The sequence below is a fragment of the Saccoglossus kowalevskii genome, chromosome 9 (assembly GCF_978046115.1).
Source record: "Saccoglossus kowalevskii chromosome 9, keSacKowa6.1, whole genome shotgun sequence".
NCBI lineage: Eukaryota > Metazoa > Hemichordata > Enteropneusta > Harrimaniidae > Saccoglossus > Saccoglossus kowalevskii.
In genome coordinates, this window is record NC_140649.1 from 6,219,920 (window position 1) to 6,233,784 (window position 13,865).

The window sequence follows — 13,865 nt, forward strand, 5'->3', positions numbered from 1 at the left end:
TTTCTTCACGAATTAGCTACAAAGTAAACGCCTGGAGTTTAACGATTAATATTTTTTCTCGAAAGTCACTTCCTGGGCTGCGGCTTTTCCTTTCCTCAAATATTGACAGGTGGCTACAACAAAAACACATTCTGGAGGGTTGGTTTACTTTTATAAAGAGCTATCAAGTTACTTAAACGCAGTGTAATACAAAAATGCCCCCACATTATATGGGTTTGCATTACGTTTTCAATACCCAGTCTACCAATGCTCTGGTCACTTTGTAATTAGGGGTATTGCCAGATACTTTCACAAATTGTATTTTGTAATCAAAATCTTGTAAAAAAAAATCCCCGTCGCATAGCATAATAAAATAATTGATATGTTTGGGGATGTTATGGTGGGCATTGCCAATAGAACATTACTCGATGTAATATTGATTATTTAAGGCGATTGAAATGTTGTAAATTATTTGCTATTGTCTATGATACGAAATATGCGCCAGGACTATTAAACGGCCAAATATTGGTCTTGGTAACACGATCTGGGTCACAGTTGATAGACGAGGACATTTATTTGTCCTAGCTTTAAAAAATAACAGTCATTCTCGCACCAATGCTGACATGCAGATGACACTCATTCCTATTCTCATAATTGTCGCTATGAATAAAAAACGGGAAATTCGCCGATCGTGTTCAAACCCGTCTGAAAGGCACGAATAATATGCAAATCAGTTGTATAGCTATTGTTACTGAGAGAAGAGAGCCGTTCAGAATAGCCATAATCTCCCTCCCTCCGTGAGTAAGACATCGTGCTGTCGTGACAGCCACACCCGATATAAAAACATTTAAGATGAGCAGTTTTAATGAGATATATAAGAATTTCGATTTATTCACCTCAACAGGGGTTACACATTTTTTCTTTAAGATCTATTCGATCGTATTGAAAAGAAAAATGACTGAGCATTAAATATGATCATCAAAACACACCAAACATCTTTTCAAAGCATACAGCCATAGATATGACGCTTATTTAGACAGTTAATGTTAATGAATACGAATCATGTATAGATTCTATATAAATCTACATGCGTCAGACTCATCATACAGAGACAAGATTTCTACGATAAACCATGTGTGCATCTTGTTCATTGTTGATCGAGAGCAATAAGTGGAGCAAACTAGTCATATACTAAACAATATAAGAATGCTACTAGAATCGAAGAATATAATGGTTGTAGGTGATCGTAGTCCTTGGGCATATTGAATAATTAGATCTACGATTACCTACTATTATTTTCTTTATATTATAGTCATAAAAATGACAGTCAGGGTTTTTTTCCACCGACTCTACCTCTCCTATATTTGTCTGCTGATGAGTGCGTTGTTGTAGCAGGATACAATCTTTGTTCGTCGCGTCGAACGGGTCAAAATACTGTTTCAACTTCAAGTTTGTTATTGAGTTGGCAAGAATACAAATATAATCGGGCATCACAAATTCGACTCAACTACTTCGCCAGGAATGACGGTACCCCTCTTAATATATCTCAGCTAAAAGTGCGTAATGCGGGAATGAAATAAGACAGCTAAGTTAATCTTGACACAAGCTGTTTGTAATGACTTGGAAAGATAACTCAGATCGCGTAATGTCACATCATACGATATACTGCTGTAACCATTGACCCTTATTATAAGATAATTATAACAAAACATATATAACTATTTCAAAATTCTAATTGCAACACACGTGTATAAGGGCGATACCATGATCCTGTAGGGACACTGCTGATGGTTCTCTGTGAGATAACTTTAAAATCTGTAGATTAAATATTACCTAGGCCTAACAATCTAAATGTATTTGTTATGCTGATAACTCCTGTCACGAAATAGTAATTGGTTTAAGTGACGTAGTTTTTTCACTAAGTACCGCCGAAGGAATGAATTTAATGGGACAAAAAGTGTTTAATTGGTGAGCAATTTTCGAAACGCTGCATCAAAATTATTGCTAAAGTGCCTAGGATGCGCATGCGTAATTATTTCATATTGTTCACAGCCATGTCATTTATTATATACCATATTAAACATATTCGACGCACGCACATATAATTTACTGCTACTGTAGTTACCGTGCATCTTCACTCTTATACATTAAGGAATAAATTGAGTGCATATAATTAGGAAATCTTGTTAAATATTCCCATTATGTCCCGTGAAGTCATATAGTGATCTCTAAGCTTTTTAGAAGATGCGTTTGCTTCCACCCGGGCCCCATCAACATATATAATATAGCCTTTATGATTATTACGGAATTGTCAAAGGTACTCTTACCGTAATGCAAAAAAAACAACATAGAAGGTGACAAGGCGTTCTTTACTTTCGGATCGTTTTACATCAAAATCAGTATTACATTTAATGATCGATCAGGCACGTTTTCATAAAAAACGACATCCGATACATTTCGTCAATATTTTAACAAAGTGACTAATGTACGATTTCCGAGAAATCTATGTGCATGTGTGTAAATCTTCTCACTTTCTTGTCACGGCATACAAATACGACGACCTGAACGCGCATGAATATTTATTGGGTCGTCTATTTCACTCATACGCCTATCCGCATTGGTTTTACACCAATGTAAAGATTTATTCTCAACTCAACATTAATTCCTTAACTTTGTAATGTTTAATTGAATATTATAAGATTGATTGGGTAATCACAGTGAAACTGTGAACTATTTCATTTAGAGAATATAAGCTCCTTTTACATAAGAGGGATTCACGGGAGATTTACCACACTCTATCAAACGTTTGGACCTAATATATTCAACCAATTAGCCACAGGTTTATCATGTTTATTATTCTTATTCACCTCATAACCTCATTACGTGTTCAAGTACAAAAACGGGGAGCAACTGGAGTACACTCTCCGTGCAAAGTATTTTCCATTTACACACTGATCTACCAAAAAAAAAAAATGAATAAAGTTTTATTCTTGTTATGATGGAGATCAATATCCTAGAACTAAACTACATCTTGTTACACTTGAATGCAGACCACGTACTGAGAAAGCAGTAATGTAGCAGTAATATAGATGATATGCAATAAACGGAATCAGGCGAAACTAATGTTGAAACGTGCACCGTTGCGAATCGATTAACACTTCACCTGGGCATTCCTATCCAAGTATTTTTTGTTATCACTTAATAGAAGCAGAAATTGCACCAGGAACGCGATAAGCCGAAAGTTTAACGACAAGCACCCGATCTGTGTGTACTAGTTAGTCCCCGTTCGAACGTTTTGACCTCCGTGCGTCCGTGTGTCCGTGCGTCCGTGCTTCCGTGCCTCCGTGCTTCCGTCCGTCCGTGCATCCATGCGTGCGTCCGGACCTGTATCTTAGAAATTCCTGGACCAATCACAATTAAACATCACACATACATCATACATGACATTATACATATACATATGCATCAATATGTTTCACGATCTGATTCAAGATGGCCGAATGGCAGCCATTTTTGTACTGAAAAATTATCAAAATTAAGCATTTATCGGCTGTTTAGAGATGGATTTTGTTCAAACTTGGTATATACATTGGACATTATAGGACCTTGATGCATATCATTTTGCTTTTCCAGATAAGATTCAAAATGGCTTACTGGCGGCCATTTTGTTTTAATGAATGGGCTTATAGAGCCATGTCTCTAACTTGTTTTGACTGATTATGTTCAAATTTTAAGTATTCATTATACATAATGTCATTGATATACAGATGTATTGGTTTGACGATCCTATTAAAAAATAGCCGAATGGTGGCCATTTTTGTGCTAAAAAATCATAAAATATCAAAAATTTCTGGGATTTATGGATGGATTTTGTTCAAACTTAGTACATAGGTTAGACATTACGGGTTTCTGAATAACGTCATTTTATTTTTCAGATTGGATTCAACATAGACTTTGTGGTCTACTGTTATGACTGAATACATTATGATTAGAACACGAATCTTATGAACTACGGTTATGACTGCATACATTATGATTAGAACATAACCCTCATGGTCTACGGTTATGACTAAATACATTATTATTAGAACATAGATCTTATGGTCTACAGTTACGAGTGAATACATTATAATTAGAACATAGATCTTATGGTCTACGGGTATGACTGAATACATTATGATTAGAACATAGATCTTATGGTCTACGGTTGTGACTGAATACATTATAATTAGAACATAGATCTTATGGTCTACGGTTATGACTGAATACATTATTTTTAGAGCATAGATCTTATGGTCTACGGTTATGACTGAATACATTATGATTAGAACATAGATCTTATGGTCTACGGGTATGACTGAATACATTATGATTAGAACATAGATCTTATGGTCTACGGGTATGACTGAATACATTATGATTAGAACATAGATCTTATGGTCTACGGGTATGACTGAATACATTATGATTAGAACATAGATCTTATGGTCTACGGGTATGACTGAATACATTATGATTAGAACATAGATCTTATGGTCTACGGGTATGACTGAATACATTATGATTAGAACATAGATCTTATGGTCTACGGTTATGACTGAATACATTATTTTTAGAGCATAGATCTTATGGTCTACGGTTATGACTGAATACATTATAATTAGAACATAGATCTTATGGTCTACGGTTATGACTGATAACATTATGATTACAACATAGATCTTATGGTCTACGGCTATGACTGCATACATTATAATTAGAACATAGATCTTATGGTCTACAGTTATGACTCATACATTATAATTAGAACATAGATCTTATGGTCTACAGTTATGACTGCATACATTATAATTAGAAAATAGATCTTATGGTCTACGGTTATGACTGATAACATTATGATTACAACATAGATCTTATGGTCTACGGCTATGACTGCATACATTATAATTAGAACATAGATCTTATGGTCTACAGTTATGACTCATACATTATAATTAGAACATAGATCTTATGGTCTACGGTTATGACTGAATATATTATTTTTAGAGCATAGTTCTTAGGGTCTATGGTTATGACTGAATATATTATAAATAGAACATAGATCTTATGGTCTACGGTTATGACTGAATACATTATAATTAGAACATAGATCTTATGGTCTACAGTTATGAGTGCATTCATTATAATTAGAAAATAGATCTTATGGTCTACGGTTATGACTGAATATATTATTTTTAGAGCATAGTTCTTAGGGTCTATGGTTATGACTGAATATATTATAATTAGAACATAGATGTTATGGTCTACAGTTATGACTGCATTCATTATAATTAGAACATAGATCTTATGGTCTACGGTTATGACTGAATATATTATTTTTAGAGCATAGTTCTTAGGGTCTATGGTTATTACTGCATACATTATAATTAGAATATAGATCTTATGATCTACGGCTATGACTGAATATATTATTTTTAGAGCATAGTTCTTAGGGTCTATGGTTATGACTGAATATATTATAAATAGAACATAGATCTTATGGTCTACGGTTATGACTGAATACATTATAATTAGAACATAGATCTTATGGTCTACAGTTATGACTGCATACATTATAATTAGAACATAGATCTTATGGTCTACGGTTATGACTGAATATATTATTTTTAGAGCATAGTTCTTAGGGTCTATGGTTATGACTGAATATATTATGAATAAAACATAGATCTTATGGTCTACGGTAATGACTGAATACACTATAATTAGAATATAGATCTTATGGTCTACGGTTATGACTGAATATATTATTTTTCGAGCATAGTTCTTATGGCCTACGGTTATGACTGAATACATTATAATTAGAACATATATCTTATGGTCTACGGTTATGATTGCATACATTATAATTAGAACATAGATCTTATGGTCTATGGTTATGACTGAATACATTATAATTAGAACATAGATCTTATGGTCTACGGTTATGATTGCATACATTATAATTAGAACATAGATCTTATGGTCTACGGTTATGATTGAATACATTATAATTAGAACATAGATCTTATGGTCTACGGTTATGATTGCATACATTATAATTAGAACATATATCTTATGGTCTACGGTTATGATTGCATACATTATAATTAGAACATAGATCTTATGGTCTATGGTTATGATTGCATACATTATAATTAGAACATAGATCTTATGGTCGACGGTTATGATTGCATACATTATAATTAGAATATAGATCTTATGGTCTGCGGTTATGATTGCATACATTATAATTAGAACATAGATCTTGTGGTCTACGGTTATGACTGAATATATTATTTTTAGAACATAGTTCTTATGGTCTATGGTTATGACTGAATATATTATTTTTGGAGCATAGTTCTTATGGCCTACGGTTATGACTGAATACATTATAATTAGAACATATATCTTATGGTCTACGGTTATAATTGCATACATTATAATTAGAACATAGATCTTGTGGTCTACGGTTATGACTAAATATATTATTTTTAGAACATAGTTTTATGGTCTACGGTTGTGACTGAATACATTATAAATAGAACATATATCTTATGGTCTACGGTTATGACTGAATACATTATAATTAGAACATAGATCTTATGGTCTACGGTTATGACTGAATACATTATTTTTAGAGCATAGATCTTATGGTCTACGGTTATGACTGAATACATTAGAAATAGAACATAGATCTTATGGTCTACGGTTATGACTGAATACATTATAAATAGAACATAGATATTATGGTCTACGGTTATGACTGCATACATTATAATTAGAACATAGATCTTATGGTCTACGGTTATGACTGAATACATTAAAATTGGAACATAGATCTTATGGTCTATGGTTATGACTGAATACATTATAATTAAAACATAGATCATATGGTCTACAGTTATGACTGAATACATTAAAATTGGAACATAGATCTTATGGTCTATGGTTATGACTGAATACATTATAATTAAAACATAGATCATATGGTCTACAGTTATGACTGAATACATTATAATTAGAACATAGATCTTATGGTCTACGGTTATGACTGAATACATTATAATTAGAACGTAGATCTTATTGTCTACAGTTATGACTGCATATATTATGATTAGAACTTAGATCTTATGGTCTACGGTTATGACTGCATACATTATAATTAGAACATAGATCATATGGTCTACAGTTATGACTGCATACATTATAATTAGAACATAGATCTTATGGTCTACGGTTATGACTAAATACATTATAATTAGAACATAGATCGTATGGTCTTTTACATTATAATTAGAACATAGATCTTATGGTCTACAGTTATGACTGCATACATTATAATTAGAACATAGATCTTATGGTCTACGGTTATGACTGCATACATTATAATTAGAACATAGATCTTATGGTCTACGGTTATGACTGCATATATTATAATTAGAACATACATTTTATGGTCTACAGTTATGACGGAATACATTATGATTAGAACATAGATCGTATGGTCTACAGTTATGACTGCATACATTATAATTAGAACATAGATCTTATGGTCTACGGTTATGATTGCATACATTATAATTAGAACATAGATCTTATGGTCTACGGTTATGATTGCATACATTATAATTAGAACATATATCTTATGGTCTATGGTTATGATTGAATACATTATAATTAGAACATAGATCTTATGGTCTACGGTTATGATTGCATACATTATAATTAGAACATATATCTTATGGTCTATGGTTATGATTGCATACATTATAATTAGAACATAGATCTTATGGTCTACGGTTATGATTGAATACATTATAATTAGAACATAGATCTTATGGTCTACGGTTATGATTGCATACATTATAATTAGAACATATATCTTATGGTCTATGGTTATGATTGCATACATTATAATTAGAACATAGATCTTATGGTCTACGGTTATGATTGCATACATTATAATTAGAACATAGATCTTATGGTCTACGGTTATGATTGAATACATTATAATTAGAACATAGATCTTATGGTCTACGGTTATGATTGCATACATTATAATTAGAACATATATCTTATGGTCTATGGTTATGATTGCATACATTATAATTAGAACATAGATCTTATGGTCGACGGTTATGATTGCATACATTATAATTAGAATATAGATCTTATGGTCTACGCTTATGATTGCATACATTATAATTAGAACATAGATCTTGTGGTCTACGGTTATGACTGAATATATTATTTTTAGAACATAGTTCTTATGGTCTATGGTTATGACTGAATATATTATTTTTGGAGCATAGTTCTTATGGCCTACGGTTATGACTGAATACATTATAATTAGAACATATATCTTATGGTCTACGGTTATAATTGCATACATTATAATTAGAACATAGATCTTGTGGTCTACGGTTATGACTAAATATATTATTTTTAGAACATAGTTTTATGGTCTACGGTTGTGACTGAATACATTATAAATAGAACATAGATCTTATGGTCTATGGTTATGACTGAATACATTATAATTAGAACATAGATCTTATGGTCTACGGTTATGACTGAATACATTATTTTAGAGCATAGATCTTATGGTCTACGGTTATGACTGAATACATTAGAAATAGAACATAGATCTTATGGTCTACGGTTATGACTGAATACATTATAAATAGAACATAGATCTTATGGTCTACGGTTATGACTGCATACATTATAATTAGAACATAGATCTTATGGTCTACGGTTATGACTGAATACATTATAATTAGAACATAGATCTTATGGTCTACGGTTATGACTGAATACATTAAAAATGGAACATAGATATTATGGTCTATGGTTATGACTGAATACATTATAATTAAAACATAGATCATATGGTCTACAGTTATGACTGAATACATTATAATTAGAACATAGATCTTATGGTCTACGGTTATGACTGAATACATTATAATTAGAACGTAGATCTTATGGTGTACAGTTATGACTGCATATATTATGATTAGAACATAGATCTTATGGTCTACGGTTATGACTGCATACATTATAATTAGAACATAGATCATATGGTCTACAGTTATGACTGCATACATTATAATTAGAACATAGATCTTATGGTCTACGGTTATGACTAAATACATTATAATTAGAACATAGATCGAATGGTCTTTTACATTATAATTAGAACATAGATCTTATGGTCTACAGTTATGACTGCATACATTATAATTAGAACATAGATCTTATGGTCTACGGTTATGACTGCATACATTATAATTAGAACATAGATCTTATGGTCTACGGTTATGACTGCATACATTATAATTAGAACATACATTTTATGGTCTACAGTTATGACGGAATACATTATGATTAGAACATAGATCGTATGGTCTACAGTTATGACTGCATACATTATAATTAGAACATAGATCTTATGGTCTACGGTTATGACTGCATACATTATAATTAGAACATAGATCTTATGGTTTATGGTTATGACTGCATACATTATAATGAGAACATAGATCTTATGGTCTACGGTTATGAGTGAATACATTATAATTAGAACATAGATCTTATGGTCTACGGTTATGATTGCATACATTATAATTAGAATATAGATCTTATGGTCTACGGTTATGATTGCATACATTATAATTAGAACATAGATCTTTTGGTCTATGGTTATGATTGCATACATTATAATTAGAACATAGATCTTATGGTCTACGGTTATGATTGCATACATTATAATTAGAACATAGATCTTATGGTCTACGGTTATGATTGCATACATTATAATTAGAATATAGATCGTATGGTCTACGGTTATGATTGCATACATTATAATTAGAACATAGATCTTATGGTCTATGGTTATGATTGCATACATTATAATTTGAACATAGATCTTATGGTCTACGGTTATGATTGCATACATTATAATTAGAACATAGATCTTGTGGTCTACAGTTATGACTGAATATATTATTTTTAGAACATAGTTCTTATGGTCTATGGTTATGACTGAATATATTATTTTTGGAGCATAGTTCTTATGGCCTACGGTTATGACTGAATACATTATAATTAGAACATATATCTTATGGTCTACGGTTATAATTGCATACATTATAATTAGAACATAGATCTTGTGGTCTACGGTTATGACTAAATATATTATTTTTAGAACATAGTTTTATGGTCTACGGTTATGAGTGAATACATTATAATTAGAACATAGATCTTATGGTCTACGGTTATGATTGCATACATTATAATTAGAATATAGATCTTATGGTCTACGGTTATGACTGAATACATTATAATTAAAACATAGATCATATGGTCTACAGTTATGACTGAATACATTATAATTAGAACATAGATCTTATGGTCTACGGTTATGACTGAATACATTATAATTAGAACGTAGATCTTATTGTCTACAGTTATGACTGCATATATTATGATTAGAACTTAGATCTTATGGTCTACGGTTATGACTGCATACATTATAATTAGAACATAGATCATATGGTCTACAGTTATGACTGCATACATTATAATTAGAACATAGATCTTATGGTCTACGGTTATGACTAAATACATTATAATTAGAACATAGATCGTATGGTCTTTTACATTATAATTAGAACATAGATCTTATGGTCTACAGTTATGACTGCATACATTATAATTAGAACATAGATCTTATGGTCTACGGTTATGACTGCATACATTATAATTAGAACATAGATCTTATGGTCTACGGTTATGACTGCATACATTATAATTAGAACATACATTTTATGGTCTACAGTTATGACGGAATACATTATGATTAGAACATAGATCGTATGGTCTACAGTTATGACTGCATACATTATAATTAGAACATAGATCTTATGTTCTACGGTTATGATTGCATACATTATAATTAGAACATAGATCTTATGGTCCATGGTTATGACTGAATACATTATAATTAGAACATAGATCTTATGGTCTACGGTTATGATTGCATACATTATAATTAGAACATAGATCTTATGGTCTACGGTTATGATTGAATACATTATAATTAGAACATAGATCTTATGGTCTACGGTTATGATTGCATACATTATAATTAGAACATATATCTTATGGTCTATGGTTATGAGTGCATACATTATAATTAGAACATAGATCTTATGGTCGACGGTTATGATTGCATACATTATAATTAGAATATAGATCTTATGGTCTACGGTTATGATTGCATACATTATAATTAGAACATAGATCTTGTGGTCTACGGTTATGACTGAATATATTATTTTTAGAACATAGTTCTTATGGTCTATGGTTATGACTGAATATATTATTTTTGGAGCATAGTTCTTATGGCCTACGGTTATGACTGAATACATTATAATTAGAACATATATCTTATGGTCTACGGTTATAATTGCATACATTATAATTAGAACATAGATCTTGTGGTCTACGGTTATGACTAAATATATTATTTTTAGAACATAGTTTTATGGTCTACGGTTGTGACTGAATACATTATAAATAGAACATAGATCTTATGGTCTACGGTTATGACTGAATACATTATAATTAGAACATAGATCTTATGGTCTACGGTTATGACTGAATACATTATTTTTAGAGCATAGATCTTATGGTCTACGGTTATGACTGAATACATTAGAAATAGAACATAGATCTTATGGTCTACGGTTATGACTGAATACATTATAAATAGAACATAGATCTTATTGTCTACGGTTATGACTGCATGCATTATAATTAGAACATAGATCTTATGGTCTACGGTTATGACTGAATACATTATAATTAGAACATAGATCTTATGGTCTACGGTTATGACTGAATACATTAAAAATGGAACATAGATCTTATGGTCTATGGTTATGACTGAATACATTATAATTAAAACATAGATCATATGGTCTACAGTTATGACTGAATACATTATAATTAGAACATAGATCTTATGGTCTACGGTTATGACTGAATACATTATAATTAGAACGTAGATCTTATGGTCTACAGTTATGACTGCATATATTATGATTAGAACATAGATCTTATGGTCTACGGTTATGACTGCATACATTATAATTAGAACATAGATCATATGGTCTACAGTAATGACTGCATACATTATAATTAGAACATAGATCTTATGGTCTACGGTTATGACTAAATACATTATAATTAGAACATAGATCGAATGGTCTTTTACATTATAATTAGAACATAGATCTTATGGTCTACAGTTATGACTGCATACATTATAATTAGAACATAGATCTTATGGTCTACGGTTATGACTGCATACATTATAATTAGAACATAGATCTTATGGTCTACGGTTATGACTGCATACATTATAATTAGAACATACATTTTATGGTCTACAGTTATGACGGAATACATTATGATTAGAACATAGATCGTATGGTCTACAGTTATGACTGCATACATTATAATTAGAACATAGATCTTATGGTCTACGGTTATGACTGCATACATTATAATTAGAACATAGATCTTATGGTTTATGGTTATGACTGCATACATTATAATGAGAACATAGATCTTATGGTCTACGGTTATGAGTGAATACATTATAATTAGAACATAGATCTTATGGTCTACGGTTATGATTGCATACATTATAATTAGAATATAGATCTTATGGTCTACGGTTATGATTGCATACATTATAATTAGAACATAGATCTTTTGGTCTATGGTTATGATTGCATACATTATAATTAGAACATAGATCTTATGGTCTACGGTTATGACTGAAAACATTATGATTAGAACATGGATCATATGGTCTACAGTTATGACTGAATACATTATAATTAGAACATAGATCTTATGGTCTACGGTTATGACTGAATACATTATAATTAGAACGTAGATCTTATTGTCTACAGTTATGACTGCATATATTATGATTAGAACTTAGATCTTATGGTCTACGGTTATGACTGCATACATTATAATTAGAACATAGATCATATGGTCTACAGTTATGACTGCATACATTATAATTAGAACATAGATCTTATGGTCTACGGTTATGACTAAATACATTATAATTAGAACATAGATCGTATGGTCTTTTACATGATAATTAGAACATAGATCTTATGGTCTACAGTTATGACTGCATACATTATAATTAGAACATAGATCTTATGGTCTACGGTTATGACTGCATACATTATAATTAGAACATAGATCTTATGGTCTACGGTTATGACTGCATACATTATAATTAGAACATACATTTTATGGTCTACAGTTATGGCGGAATACATTATGATTAGAACATAGATCGTATGGTCTACAGTTATGACTGCATACATTATAATTAGAACATAGATCTTATGTTCTACGGTTATGATTGCATACATTATAATTAGAACATAGATCTTATGGTCCATGGTTATGACTGAATACATTATAATTAGAACATAGATCTTATGGTCTACGGTTATGATTGCATACATTATAATTAGAACATAGATCTTATGGTCTACGTTTATGATTGAATACATTATAATTAGAACATAGATCTTATGGTCTACGGTTATGATTGCATACATTATAATTAGAACATATATCTTATGGTCTATGGTTATGATTGCATACATTATAATTAGAACATAGATCTTATGGTCGACGGTTATGATTGCATACATTATAATTAGAATATAGATCTTATGGTCTACGGTTATGATTGCATACATTATAATTAGAACATAGATCTTGTGGTCTACGGTTATGAC